Source organism: Notolepis coatsorum (assembly GCF_963971535.1).
Source record: "Notolepis coatsorum genome assembly, chromosome: 2".
Classification (NCBI taxonomy): Eukaryota; Metazoa; Chordata; class Actinopteri; order Aulopiformes; family Paralepididae; genus Notolepis; species Notolepis coatsorum.
The window spans coordinates 233,385,579-233,399,821 of record NC_140166.1 but is presented as its reverse complement, the minus strand read 5'-3'; positions in this window follow the sequence as shown (position 1 = coordinate 233,399,821).

Here is a 14,243-nt window from a genome sequence, read left to right as displayed (position 1 = left end):
CATGAAGAGCTAGCTGTGGCTCAGGGAGAGCTAGCTGCGGCACAGGGAGAGCTAGCTGCGGCACAGGAGAGCTAGCTGCGGCACATGGAGAGCTACATGGAGAGCTAGCTGCGGCTCAGGGAGAGCTAGCTGCGGCACAGGGAGAGCTACATGGAGAGCTAGCTGCGGCTCAGGGAGAGCTAGCTGCGGCACATGGAGAGCTAGCTGCGGCACAGGGAGAGCTAGCTGCGGCACAGGGAGAGCTAGCTGCGGCACATGGAGAGCTAGCTGCGGCTCAGGGAGAGCTAGCTGCGGCTCATGGAGAGCTAGCTGTGGCTCATGGAGAGCTAGCTGTGGCACATGGAGAGCTACATGGAGAGCTAGCTGCGGCACAGGGAGAGCTAGCTGCGGCTCATGGAGAGCTAGCTGTGGCTCATGGAGAGCTAGCTGCGGCACAGGGAGAGCTAGCTGTGGCACAGGGAGAGCTAGCTGCGGCACAGGGAGAGCTAGCTGCGGCACAGGGAGAGCTAGCTGTGGCTCATGGAGAGCTAGCTGTGGCTCATGGAGAGCTAGCTGTGGCTCATGGAGAGCTAGCTGTGGCTCATGGAGAGCTAGCTGTGGCTCATGGAGAGCTAGCTGTGGCACAGGGAGAGCTAGCTGCGGCACAGGGAGAGCTAGCTGCGGCACAGGGAGAGCTAGCTGCGGCACATGGAGAGCTACATGGAGAGCTAGCTGCGGCTCATGGAGAGCTAGCTGTGGCTCAGGGAGAGCTAGCTGTGGCTCATGGAGAGCTAGCTGTGGCTCATGGAGAGCTAGCTGCGGCACAGGGAGAGCTAGCTGTGGCTCATGGAGAGCTAGCTGCGGCACAGGGAGAGCTAGCTGCGGCACAGGGAGAGCTAGCTGCGGCACAGGGAGAGCTAGCTGCGGCTCAGGGAGAGCTAGCTGCGGCTCAGGGAGAGCTAGCTGTGGCTCATGGAGAGCTAGCTCCGGCACAGGGAGAGCTAGCTGTGGCTCATGGAGAGCTAGCTGTGGCTCATGGAGAGCTAGCTGCGGCACAGGGAGAGCTAGCTGTGGCTCATGGAGAGCTAGCTGTGGCACATGGAGAGCTAGCTGTGGCTCATGGAGAGCTAGCTGTGGCTCATGAAGAGCTAGCTGTGGCTCAGGGAGAGCTAGCTGCGGCACAGGGAGAGCTAGCTGCGGCACAGGGAGAGCTACATGGAGAGCTAGCTGTGGCACATGGAGAGCTACATGGAGAGCTAGCTGTGGCACATGGAGAGCTACATGGAGAGCTAGCTGCGGCACAGGGAGAGCTAGCTGTGGCTCATGGAGAGCTAGCTGTGGCTCATGGAGAGCTAGCTGCGGCACAGGGAGAGCTAGCTGCGGCTCATGGAGAGCTAGCTGCGGCACAGGGAGAGCTAGCTGTGGCTCATGAAGAGCTAGCTGTGGCACATGAAGAGCTAGCTGTGGCTCAGGGAGAGCTAGCTGCGGCACAGGGAGAGCTAGCTGCGGCACATGGAGAGCTAGCTGTGGCACATGGAGAGCTACAGGGAGAGCTAGCTGTGGCTCATGGAGAGCTAGCTGTGGCTCATGGAGAGCTAGCTGTGGCACATGGAGAGCTAGCTGCGGCACAGGGAGAGCTAGCTGCGGCACAGGGAGAGCTAGCTGCGGCTCAGGGAGAGCTAGCTGTGGCACATGGAGAGCTAGCTGTGGCTCATGGAGAGCTAGCTGCGGCACAGGGAGAGCTAGCTGTGGCACAGGGAGAGCTAGCTGCGGCACAGGGAGAGCTAGCTGCGACACATGGAGAGCTAGCTGCAGCACAGGGAGAGCTAGCTGTGGCTCATGGAGAGCTAGCTGTGGCTCATGGAGAGCTAGCTGCGACACATGGAGAGCTAGCTGCGGCACAGGGAGAGCTAGCTGCGGCACAGGGAGAGCTAGCTGTGGCTCATGGAGAGCTAGCTGCAGCACAGGGAGAGCTAGCTGCGGCACAGGGAGAGCTAGCTGCGGCTCATGGAGAGCTAGCTGCGGCACATGGAGAGCTACAGGGAGAGCTAGCTGCGGCTCAGGGAGAGCTAGCTGCAGCACAGGGAGAGCTAGCTGTGGCTCATGGAGAGCTAGCTGCGGCACATGGAGAGCTAGCTGTGGCTCATGGAGAGCTAGCTGTGGCTCATGGAGAGCTACAGGGAGAGCTAGCTGCGGCACAGGGAGAGCTACAGGGAGAGCTAGCTGCGGCACATGGAGAGCTAGCTGTGGCTCATGGAGAGCTAGCTGTGGCTCATGGAGAGCTACAGGGAGAGCTAGCTGCGGCACAGGGAGAGCTACAGGGAGAGCTAGCTGCGGCACATGGAGAGCTAGCTGTGGCTCATGGAGAGCTAGCTGTGGCTCATGGAGAGCTACAGGGAGAGCTAGCTGTGGCTCATGGAGAGCTAGCTGCGGCACAGGGAGAGCTAGCTGTGGCTCATGGAGAGCTAGCTGCGGCACAGGGAGAGCTAGCTGCGGCACAGGGAGAGCTAGCTGCGGCACAGGGAGAGCTAGCTGCGGCTCAGGGAGAGCTAGCTGCGGCTCAGGGAGAGCTAGCTGTGGCTCATGGAGAGCTAGCTGCGGCACAGGGAGAGCTAGCTGTGGCTCATGGAGAGCTAGCTGTGGCTCATGGAGAGCTAGCTGCGGCACAGGGAGAGCTAGCTGTGGCTCATGGAGAGCTAGCTGTGGCACATGGAGAGCTAGCTGTGGCTCATGGAGAGCTAGCTGTGGCTCATGAAGAGCTAGCTGTGGCTCAGGGAGAGCTAGCTGCGGCACAGGGAGAGCTAGCTGCGGCACAGGGAGAGCTACATGGAGAGCTAGCTGTGGCACATGGAGAGCTACATGGAGAGCTAGCTGTGGCACATGGAGAGCTACATGGAGAGCTAGCTGCGGCACAGGGAGAGCTAGCTGTGGCTCATGGAGAGCTAGCTGTGGCTCATGGAGAGCTAGCTGCGGCACAGGGAGAGCTAGCTGCGGCTCATGGAGAGCTAGCTGCGGCACAGGGAGAGCTAGCTGTGGCTCATGAAGAGCTAGCTGTGGCACATGAAGAGCTAGCTGTGGCTCAGGGAGAGCTAGCTGCGGCACAGGGAGAGCTAGCTGCGGCACATGGAGAGCTAGCTGTGGCACATGGAGAGCTACAGGGAGAGCTAGCTGTGGCTCATGGAGAGCTAGCTGTGGCTCATGGAGAGCTAGCTGTGGCACATGGAGAGCTAGCTGCGGCACAGGGAGAGCTAGCTGCGGCACAGGGAGAGCTAGCTGCGGCTCAGGGAGAGCTAGCTGTGGCACATGGAGAGCTAGCTGTGGCTCATGGAGAGCTAGCTGCGGCACAGGGAGAGCTAGCTGTGGCACAGGGAGAGCTAGCTGCGGCACAGGGAGAGCTAGCTGCGACACATGGAGAGCTAGCTGCAGCACAGGGAGAGCTAGCTGTGGCTCATGGAGAGCTAGCTGTGGCTCATGGAGAGCTAGCTGCGACACATGGAGAGCTAGCTGCGGCACAGGGAGAGCTAGCTGCGGCACAGGGAGAGCTAGCTGTGGCTCATGGAGAGCTAGCTGCAGCACAGGGAGAGCTAGCTGCGGCACAGGGAGAGCTAGCTGCGGCTCATGGAGAGCTAGCTGCGGCACATGGAGAGCTACAGGGAGAGCTAGCTGCGGCTCAGGGAGAGCTAGCTGCAGCACAGGGAGAGCTAGCTGTGGCTCATGGAGAGCTAGCTGCGGCACATGGAGAGCTAGCTGTGGCTCATGGAGAGCTAGCTGTGGCTCATGGAGAGCTACAGGGAGAGCTAGCTGCGGCACAGGGAGAGCTACAGGGAGAGCTAGCTGCGGCACATGGAGAGCTAGCTGTGGCTCATGGAGAGCTAGCTGTGGCTCATGGAGAGCTACAGGGAGAGCTAGCTGCGGCACAGGGAGAGCTACAGGGAGAGCTAGCTGCGGCACATGGAGAGCTAGCTGTGGCTCATGGAGAGCTAGCTGTGGCTCATGGAGAGCTACAGGGAGAGCTAGCTGCGGCACAGGGAGAGCTAGCTGCGGCTCATGGAGAGCTAGCTGTGGCTCATGGAGAGCTACAGGGAGAGCTAGCTGCGGCACAGGGAGAGCTACAGGGAGAGCTACAGGGAGAGCTAGCTGTGGCACATGGAGAGCTAGCTGTGGCTCATGGAGAGCTAGCTGTGGCTCATGGAGAGCTACAGGGAGAGCTAGCTGCGGCACATGGAGAGCTACAGGGAGAGCTAGCTGCGGCACATGGAGAGCTACAGGGAGAGCTAGCTGCGGCTCATGGAGAGCTACATGGAGAGCTAAATCAAATCAAATAAAATTTATTTGTAAGGCCCGACAACACACGTTAATGTCCCCATGGGCCGGACACGTCTTCTTTAAACAAGTCAAGAAGAAACATCACAATAAATCAAGAACAAAACAAGAACACCATAAGGTCCAACAAATTAAAAATAAATGCAAATAAATGAATGAATGCAACACTCCCAGACATACCTATAGGTAAGGAAAAACTCACTAAAACCTAACAATAGGGAAAAAATGCACCACAGGCAGTGTGGAGGAGAGAAACCTTAGAAGGGCCATTCAAGGGGGGATCTCCCTTCTTAGATGTTGGTGATAGTAGTGTTGCAGACGGACAGTTGGTAAGCATGCACTCATGTGTGTAGTGAAACACAGATGAGTGCATGGAATAGCAACTGAACATTTTGAAAAATTAAAGATAGAGCTGATAGCGATAGCAACTGAACATTTTGAAAGATTAAAGATAGAGCTGATAGCGAATCTATTTGAGGCACAGGGGCGGCGCAAAGAGGGTCACGTCCTCCCCGTCTTAATCACGGGACGTTCAACACTCCGGTCATCGCTCCGAGACAGCCGGAGACAGGGAGATAGGGGGGCGGCGCAGAGAGGGTCGCAACCTCCCGGCCTTTATCGCGGGACGTCCGACACTCCGGTCAACACTCTGGGACGCGTGAATACTTTACCCAAGGCAGTTGTCCTTCCGCGTTCGGTTTGCGCGCCCTGATTGGCCGCTCAGTGCCCAATCGCGTTGCGCCTAGCTTTCAGTTCCACAGCCCAAGTCCTCGCCCATTTCCTCGTATAACGCGCTATTCATATCAATCGACATCACATCAATATTATATTAACGTAACGCGCTATTCATATCAATCGGCAATATATTGATGTGATGCCGATTGATATGAAGAGATGAAAACACTACGTTATTTATATTGATGTGATGCTGATTGATATGAAGAGATGAAAACACTACGTTATTTATTATTGATGTGATGCCGATTGATATGAATAGCGTGTTAAGTTAATAACTGAGATGAAAACACTACGTTATTTATATTGATGTGATGCCGATTGATATGAAGAGATGAAAACACTATGTTATTATTGATGTGATGCCGATTGATATGAATAACACGTTACGTTAATATCTGAGATGAAAACACTACGTTATTTATATTTATGTGATGCCGATATTGATGTGATGCCGATTGATATGAATAGCGCGTTACGTTAATCAATCAGGGAATCAATATAATATTGATGTGATGTCGATTGATATGAATAGCGCGTTATACGAGGAAATGGGCGAGGACTTGGGCTGTGGAACTGAAAGCTAGGCGCAACGCGATTGGGCGCTGAAGGGCCAATCAGGGCGCGCAAACCGAACGCGGAAGGACAACTGCCTTGGGTAAAGTATCCACGCCTCCGGGACAGCAGCTCATTTTGGAGTTGAACATTTTATTTGGCATAAACTCCTGCCCGGAGCATTGGGAGACGGTAGATGTATTCTCTGGTGGCATTCTGTAAAGCCCTCTCATCCCGCCGTAGAGTGCTGACAGCTGACATGGTCTTTTACACACACAGCATCACTCTGGGAACAAACAGTTTATGATTCCTTATGAAATGCCAAACTGTGGTTCCAAATAAGAACACGAAAAATGGGACATATTATGAAAGGCGGCTTTTGCCTCGTCTTTGAAGTCTGAGCTGTTATTTTGGCACTGGGGAAAATGACAGGTTATTTGTTGTAATTGTGTGCATGTTGGGATCCCTTCACACGGGTGTCAGAACTGGGTCATGTACAGATGTGTCAACAGTCGTGGCAAAAAGAGAATATCTGAATCGAGTGTTAAGGACTTTAATGTGAACAATAGCCAAAGTCTACAACGTAGCAGGCCACCATGTTACCTGGTTGTTGAACCATCTATAACCAAACAAACCCTCCCAAAACCCCCAAGAACTGGTCCCAAATCAGAAGATACTGGTCCCAAATCGGAAGATACTGGTCCTAAATCATAAACCCAAGATAGTGGTTCTGAATCAAAAGACACTGGTCTTCAATCAAAATATACGGGTTGTCACTCAAAAGATACGGGTTGTCACTCAAAAGATACTGGTCTTCAATCAAAAGATACTGGTCTTCAATCAAAAGATACTGGTCTTCAATCAAAAGATACTGGTCTTCAATCAAAAGATACTGGTCTTCAATCAAAAGATACTGGTTGTCAATCAAAAGATACTGGTCTTCAATCAAAAGATACTGGTCTTCAATCAAAAGATACTGGTCTTCAATCAAAAGATACTGGTCTTCAATCAAAAGATACTGGTTGTAGCTAAGGGGCTACACAACCCTGACTGTATTTAAATGATGAGCTTGACGAATACTAAATTATTAATTAACCAGATATTAAATATGCACAAGATGGCGGACACTCTATTAACTGGGAGGGGACAGTGGTTCAATAATCACATTTAATGTTTAACATAAAACACACATGTAATATGTAACATTGATTTCCTTATACTAATACAATTTACATGCAACAATGTCCGAATGAATTATACAATTTATAGGCAACGAATTTCCGAATTATTATAGGTCCTAAACGAATGGTACCAGATGGTTGGAGCTCTGAATGGAGGGGGGGGGGCGTGGTGAATAGCCAGGGGGAGGAATACGAGGACGGAGATGATGTTTCCCTGGAGTTCCTACTCCAGAGGCTGATGCAGACCCGTGTGATATAATCCTGTCGTCGCTCGATAGGGGGGGTCTCGTACGGACTGGGTTCCTATATTCCAACACCCGAACTTCAGTTTCAATAGCTAGTTAGCCCTTTATGCTAAGGCTAACCAGCATGCAGTCCACAGTAGCTAGTTGAGTCCAGAACGCAGCTGAACTCAGCCCAAAGTCTCTTCACGGTCCTTTGTTATCTGCCCGTCGGCAAATCTATATCGAAGTATATTACTTCACTTCTCCCAAACTATGTCACGCTGCCGTTTCCAACTCGTGGCTCACCAATGTTGTAATTACATCTCACTAGCAGACCAGCTCTCTCGTAATACGTTGTGGCTGGTTTACTGCTGCGCCAACACTCTGCCCGGGCATGTTGGTACCCTCTACAGGTGCATGGGCTCACGCTGTCTACGGCGCGATGAAGGGACATATGAAAAGAGGCGAATGATAAACAAAATACGCTTAGGTAAATAAACAGCGTGAATATATATCTTATACAAATAAACAATATATAAGGTATAGAAAATAATAAACGTGGACTTTATGTGTTAATCTGGACCTTCAGAACACTGGTCTTCAATCAAAAGATACTGGTCTTCAATCAAACGATACTGGTCTTCAATCAAAAGATACTGGTTGTCACTCAATAGATGATTGGTATTCAATAAAAGATATACTGGTATTCAATAAAAATATACTGGTCATCAATCAATAGATACTGGTCATCAATCAAAAGATACTGGTCTTCAATCAAAATATACTGGTCTTCAATCAAAATATACTGGTCTTCAATCAAAAGAGACTGGTCTTCAATCAAAATATACTGGTCTTCAATCAAAAGATACTGGTCATCAATCAAAATATACTGGTCTTCAATCAAAATATACTGGTCATCAATCAAACGATACTGGTCATCAATCAAGCGATACTGGTCATCAATCAAAAGATACTGGTCTTCAATCAAAAGATACTGGTCGTCCTAAATAAAAATCAGGGAGAGTGAAAATGAGTGGATCAGAACCTGGTTAGCCCAGAGAGACACAGACCCAGATGACACAGATTTCACACTTGCTTGCCATTACAAGTTGTCAAAACCTTGACCGGCTTACCTTGAACTAGAATGTGGTATAAAAATACAGATTGAAAAACGACCTGATTTTTTTTTTTTAATCTACTTTTTCTCCTCCTTTTTCTGTGATTTTTCTCCCATCCCAATTTACCTCTCGTGCCAATTCTCCCTCCCCTGTCCTGATCGTTGCTCGCATGTGCCCCCCACTGGCCGGTCGTAGGGAGGGTAGAAGCCCATCACATGTCCCCTCCGATACATGTGGAGGCAGCCAGTCACATCTTTTCACCTGCCAGCGCGGACTCTCATTGGCGAGGTGTAACCTGTGGGAGGCTCACACTGCCCCCGCCATTTTCCTGTCTCTGCTGTGCAGGCGCCCTGACCGACCTGTAGGAGTCGCTGTTTACATCGATCAGATTACCACCCATCGACTCCCCACCCTCTAACTCTGCCAATTGAGTCAGTATGATGGCCGGCCCAAGCCGGAGACAACGCTGACAGCCCTGACAGCAAAAAAGAAAAAAGAAAACTAACTGACTTAAAGATTTCAATAATTCTTTATCCGTAAATTCCGTATAAGTTAGGACTTTACTTTCCCCCCCCCCCCCCCCCTGATTCCTAAATCTTGATAGAAGACATCTTTGGAGACAATTATTGTGCTCTATGTTTTTTTCAATACTATTCTTTGATATATATTTTTATATTTTTTTTTATTTATATATAGTGGTATAACGCATGCATACCTTCATCTGACAAAACTGAATCACATATATTCTGATAGCCCAGGTTGTTCTGAAAAGGAGGAATATATACATCACTTCATTGTACACTACACGGTTGTACAAGCAGTTGTATAAAATAATAATTTAATAATATATAATAATTTATAATAATTTAGGACCTGCTCCGAGGTCACCATTTGGCACACATGCGAACTATGCATACAATGCGTATCTGCGATTAACCCATCCCGTCGTCCTTCCCCCCCAAGGGCAGCCGGGAGCAGACAGGCGCCACGTGAGCCGCGCCAGGGGACCAATCCAAGTGCTCCTGTCCGTCTTCGTCAAGGACGCCACAGCGTTAGCGATCTTGTTGTTGTGCATGTTTTTCCATTGGGTTTATCTTATCGGGGGGGGAAACCCTTGCGAGCACGGGGAGAACATGCAAACTCCACACAGAAAGGCCTGGGAGATACCCCACCTGGGTAACTGGCATCATGGAAACCTGGTCCCCAAGCGGGATTCGAACCCTGGACCTTCTTGCTGTGAGGCGACAGTGTTAACCACTACACCACCGTGCCAAAGTTGACGAACCTAAAATATCACAAAACAGCTGTGATCCTTGAGTGACCTCAGCTGTCATCTCGCCACCATGGCGCTTTTTTTTGGGTGGCCTTGTACGAGGGCTGAGCCCAAACGTTCCAACATTAGGACCTTCGTTCGTTACATTGGCGTTCGAATTCTAAATCAACATAGGAATTTTTTATAAAAAAATATATATATAATTTCTTTTATATACTTTTTTTATGTGTCTATTCATTCTGTTTAAACCAATGGGTTTTTTTCATCACAGTTGCAGATAAAGATTAGGTTACACTAATATTATAGTATTATATTATTATTATAGTATATGACTCGTTATAAAAATGTAAATAAAATATTTATCTTAAATGATGTAGCCTGTCTGCATCCGCTTGGCGCTCGGCGCTCCATCGAGACGTCAACACCACTTTCGTACCAACCGTGCCCTTATTGGATTATTTATGTTGATGACACTGACGAGTTATATTCATTAAAGAAAGTCGATTTAATTAAAAAAATACTAATTTAATAAGATTTATCACTTTATTAAAATTGAGGATTTATATATATATATATATATTAGAGCTGGGCCGTTAACGGCGTTAACGTGCTGCGTTAACGCGATACTAGTATTGTGCGATAATATAATTGATGCAGTTAATCTAAAAAAAAATAAAAAATTTACCCAGGGTAGGTTCGCTGAGCACAGATGCTCTTTTTCAGGAACGCCCTGCTTCACATTCACACAGTTCCATTCACACCTGGGAGCTGCCCAGTACAACCACAGTTGACACCATTGGCCACTGAGCAACTCCACTGGAGCAGTTGATTTGCATTGGCAGGGTTTGGCCCTGTCTGGCACCCAACGGGAAAATATTATAGGCACTATAAGTAGACACCGCTACATAAAACAAGCTGGTCTGCCTGAGTGACTGGTGGAAGAAGGAGAAATAGAGATTGGACTGATTGAGTCAAGCCATGTCACATAGTTCAAGTTTGAAATGCTCCTTTCTGTTTTGCTCCTGAGAGTGTGCTAGATACTGTACTGTACTGGTAATATTATTTATTTGTGTTAACTTCTGAATAAAACAATTTATTAAACACAAGCACATCTTATTGAACATTATTTTGATATTTCATTACCAATTATCATAGCAAAACAGCTTTTTCAAACAGTCTGTAATTCATTTTGGAAACGGGAGATGGGCTCATGGTGTAATGGGCCACCTGGCCTGAGAAACATAAGGAGGAAAGAAAAAGTAAGGACTTACTTCTGGTCATTATTTGGGTAGAACACACATATTTTGAATGCCTTCGGCAGATTTATTTAAATTTTTTTTAGCCATTTTAATCTAGATTAATCTATCTTAAATCCAGGATTGCAGATAGATTAATCTAGATTAAAAAAATGAATCTATGCCCACCTCTAATATATATATATATATAGGAATAGATTATTATTTTTTATTATTATATATTTTTTGTAATTTCAAAACGAAGGTTCGAATGCCTGTTCGAAAAAACCCTGACGAAGTCTGAAGCCCAAAAACAGGCTCCAGGGACAGCTCTACCTTGTACCCGTATTGACACAACAGTGCACCATGCACAATGTATATACCATATATACATTTATATTTATTTATTCTTACTATATATATATATATATGTATATGTGTGTGGGTGGTCCCTGATGCCAGCCCCCCTGACCTAAAGAGCCATGCCGCTAAAAGATGTGGTGCAGGCAGCATCATGGCACTCGCAGTTGTCATCCCCAGGCCCCCTATCTAGCAGCACGCCCTCTCCCTGAACTGCCTGTGAATGCACCGGTTGTGTTGACCGAGGCGGTGCAGGGAGAAGAGGTGTGGCAGCCGCTGTGGACTGGCCGCAGCATTTCACTCCATATTCTTCCAGTTATTATTTAAGGCATTCTAGCCAACTCCATTTTTCCATACCTACACTTTCAACACTCTCAAAAGCAACAGCCAAGAAAGCCTTTTTGTTCAAAGCCCCTTCTGATTGGAATAACTCGTTCCATCTTATCTTTTTTTTTCTAAAAAAAAATGCGCTGTCTTCTTACTTTCAAAGTTTTTAATTTATATACTGCATACTATCATGAGTTTCACTACTTATCTCGTACGAAGTAACGATCCATTCCTATCCTCGCTCGATTTGTGTTTTGTTTAGTTTGTCCTGTTTATTTTGTGATCTTGTATGTTGGTTTACTTATTTTGTGGTCATTTCCCAGTTGATTTTGTTGTTGTAGACTCTGTTTCGATGTCCAATGTTTTTTGTGTGTTTTTTTCTTCTGAAAATGTACATACATTGTATTGTGTCAGGAGCCCCTCGAAAACGAGATGCTACATCTCAAGGGGTTATTTCGAATAAAGAATTTCAATATATTTCCTCCCCCCGGTCCATGGACATGTCGTGGTACCCACAGGCCGCCCAGCAGATGGTGGGGGACCGTCCGGGGCGTTGGTGCGTCACCAGGACATCAAGCACTGGATCCCAGGCAAACAGCTCCCTCCTAACCTCCTGGAACCCCTCCAGGGTCAGTGATGGAAGAAGTTCCTGAGAAAGCAGATGGCACAGGGGGGGGGGGGGGGAGGGGGGGGGGGGGATGAGGGAAGGTAAGGGATAATGGACCTAATCTAATCTAAACTAACTGATGGGGAAAAGCCTTGGTGAAGAGGTGTGTTTTTAGAGCAGATTTTAAGGTGTCCAGGGTTGGGGCGTTGCGGATTCCACAAAGAAGTTAACTTGTTCTTGTGCATCTTATGAAAGCCCATGTCTTGGTCAAATGTGACTGTATTCCTTAGTACTAAGGAAGTATCACATCACACCCGTACTCCAGTCTCTACACTGGCTCCCCCATCTCCTTCAGGATAGAGTACAAGGTCTCCCCTCCTCACCCATCAGTGCATCCACAGCAATGCCCCCCCCCCCCTCCTATCTAAAGGAACTGTCTCCTCACAGCACGGCAGTGTAGTGGTTAACACTGTCTCCTCACAGCACGGCGGTGTAGTGGTTAACACTGTCTCCTCACAGCACGGTGGTGTAGTGGTTAACACTGTCTCCTCACAGCACGGCGGTGTAGTGGTTAACACTGTCTCCTCACAGCACGGTGGTGTAGTGGTTAACACTGTCTCCTCACAGCACGGTGGTGTAGTGGTTAACACTGTCTCCTCACAGCACGGTGGTGTAGTGGTTAACACTGTCTCCTCACAGCACGGCGGTGTAGTGGTTAACACTGTCTCCTCACAGCACGGTGGTGTAGTGGTTAACACTGTCTCCTCACAGCACGGTGGTGTAGTGGTTAACACTGTCTCCTCACAGCACGGTGGTGTAGTGGTTAACACTGTCTCCTCACAGCACGGTGGTGTAGTGGTTAACACTGTCTCCTCACAGCACGGTGGTGTAGTGGTTAACACTGTCTCCTCACAGCACGGTGGTGTAGTGGTTAACACTGTCTCCTCACAGCACGGTGGTGTAGTGGTTAACACAGTCTCCTCACAGCACGGTGGTGTAGTGGTTAACACTGTCTCCTCACAGCACGGTGGTGTAGTGGTTAACACTGTCTCCTCACAGCACGGTGGTGTAGTGGTTAACACTGTCTCCTCACAGCACGGTGGTGTAGTGGTTAACACTGTCTCCTCACAGCACGGTGGTGTAGTGGTTAACACTGTCTCCTCACAGCACGGTGGTGTAGTGGTTAACACTGTCTCCTCACAGCACGGTGGTGTAGTGGTTAACACTGTCTCCTCACAGTGTGGTGGTGTAGTGGTTAACACTGTCTCCTCACAGCATGGTGGTGTAGTGGTTAACACTGTCTCCTCACAGCACGGTGGTGTAGTGGTTAACACTGTCTCACAGCACGGTGGTGTAGTGGTTAACACTGTCTCCTCACAGCACGGTGGTGTAGTGGTTAACACTGTCTTCTCACAGCACGGTGGTGTAGTGGTTAACACTGTCTCCTCACAGCACGGTGGTGTAGTGGTTAACACTGTCTCCTCACAGCTAGAAGGTGTAGTGGTTAACACTGTCTCGTCACAGCACGGTGGTGTAGTGGTTAACACTGTCTCCTCACAGCACGGTGGTGTAGTGGTTAACACTGTCTCACAGCACGGTGGTGTAGTGGTTAACACTGTCTCCTCACAGCACGGTGGTGTAGTGGTTAACACTGTCTCCTCACAGCACGGTGGTGTAGTGGTTAACACTGTCTCCTCACAGCAGGGTGGTGTAGTGGTTAACACTGTCTCCTCACAGCAGGGTGGTGTAGTGGTTAACACTGTCTCACAGCACGGTGGTGTAGTGGTTAACACTGTCTCCTCACAGCACGGTGGTGTAGTGGTTAACACTGTCTCACAGCACGGTGGTGTAGTGGTTAACACTGTCTCCTCACAGCATGGTGGTGTAGTGGTTAACACTGTCTCCTCACAGCACGGTGGTGTAGTGGTTAACACTGTCTCCTCACAGCAGGGTGGTGTAGTGGTTAACACTGTCTCCTCACAGCAGGGTGGTGTAGTGGTTAACACTGTCTCACAGCACGGTGGTGTAGTGGTTAACACTGTCTCCTCACAGCACGGTGGTGTAGTGGTTAACACTGTCTCACAGCACGGTGGTGTAGTGGTTAACACTGTCTCCTCACAGCATGGTGGTGTAGTGGTTAACACTGTCTCACAGCAAGGTGGTGTAGTGGTTAACACTGTCTCCTCACAGCACGGTGGTGTAGTGGTTAACACTGTCTCCTCACAGCACGGTGGTGTAGTGGTTAACACTGTCTCCTCACAGCACGGTGGTGTAGTGGTTAACACTGTCTCCTCACAGCACGGTGGTGTAGTGGTTAACACTGTCT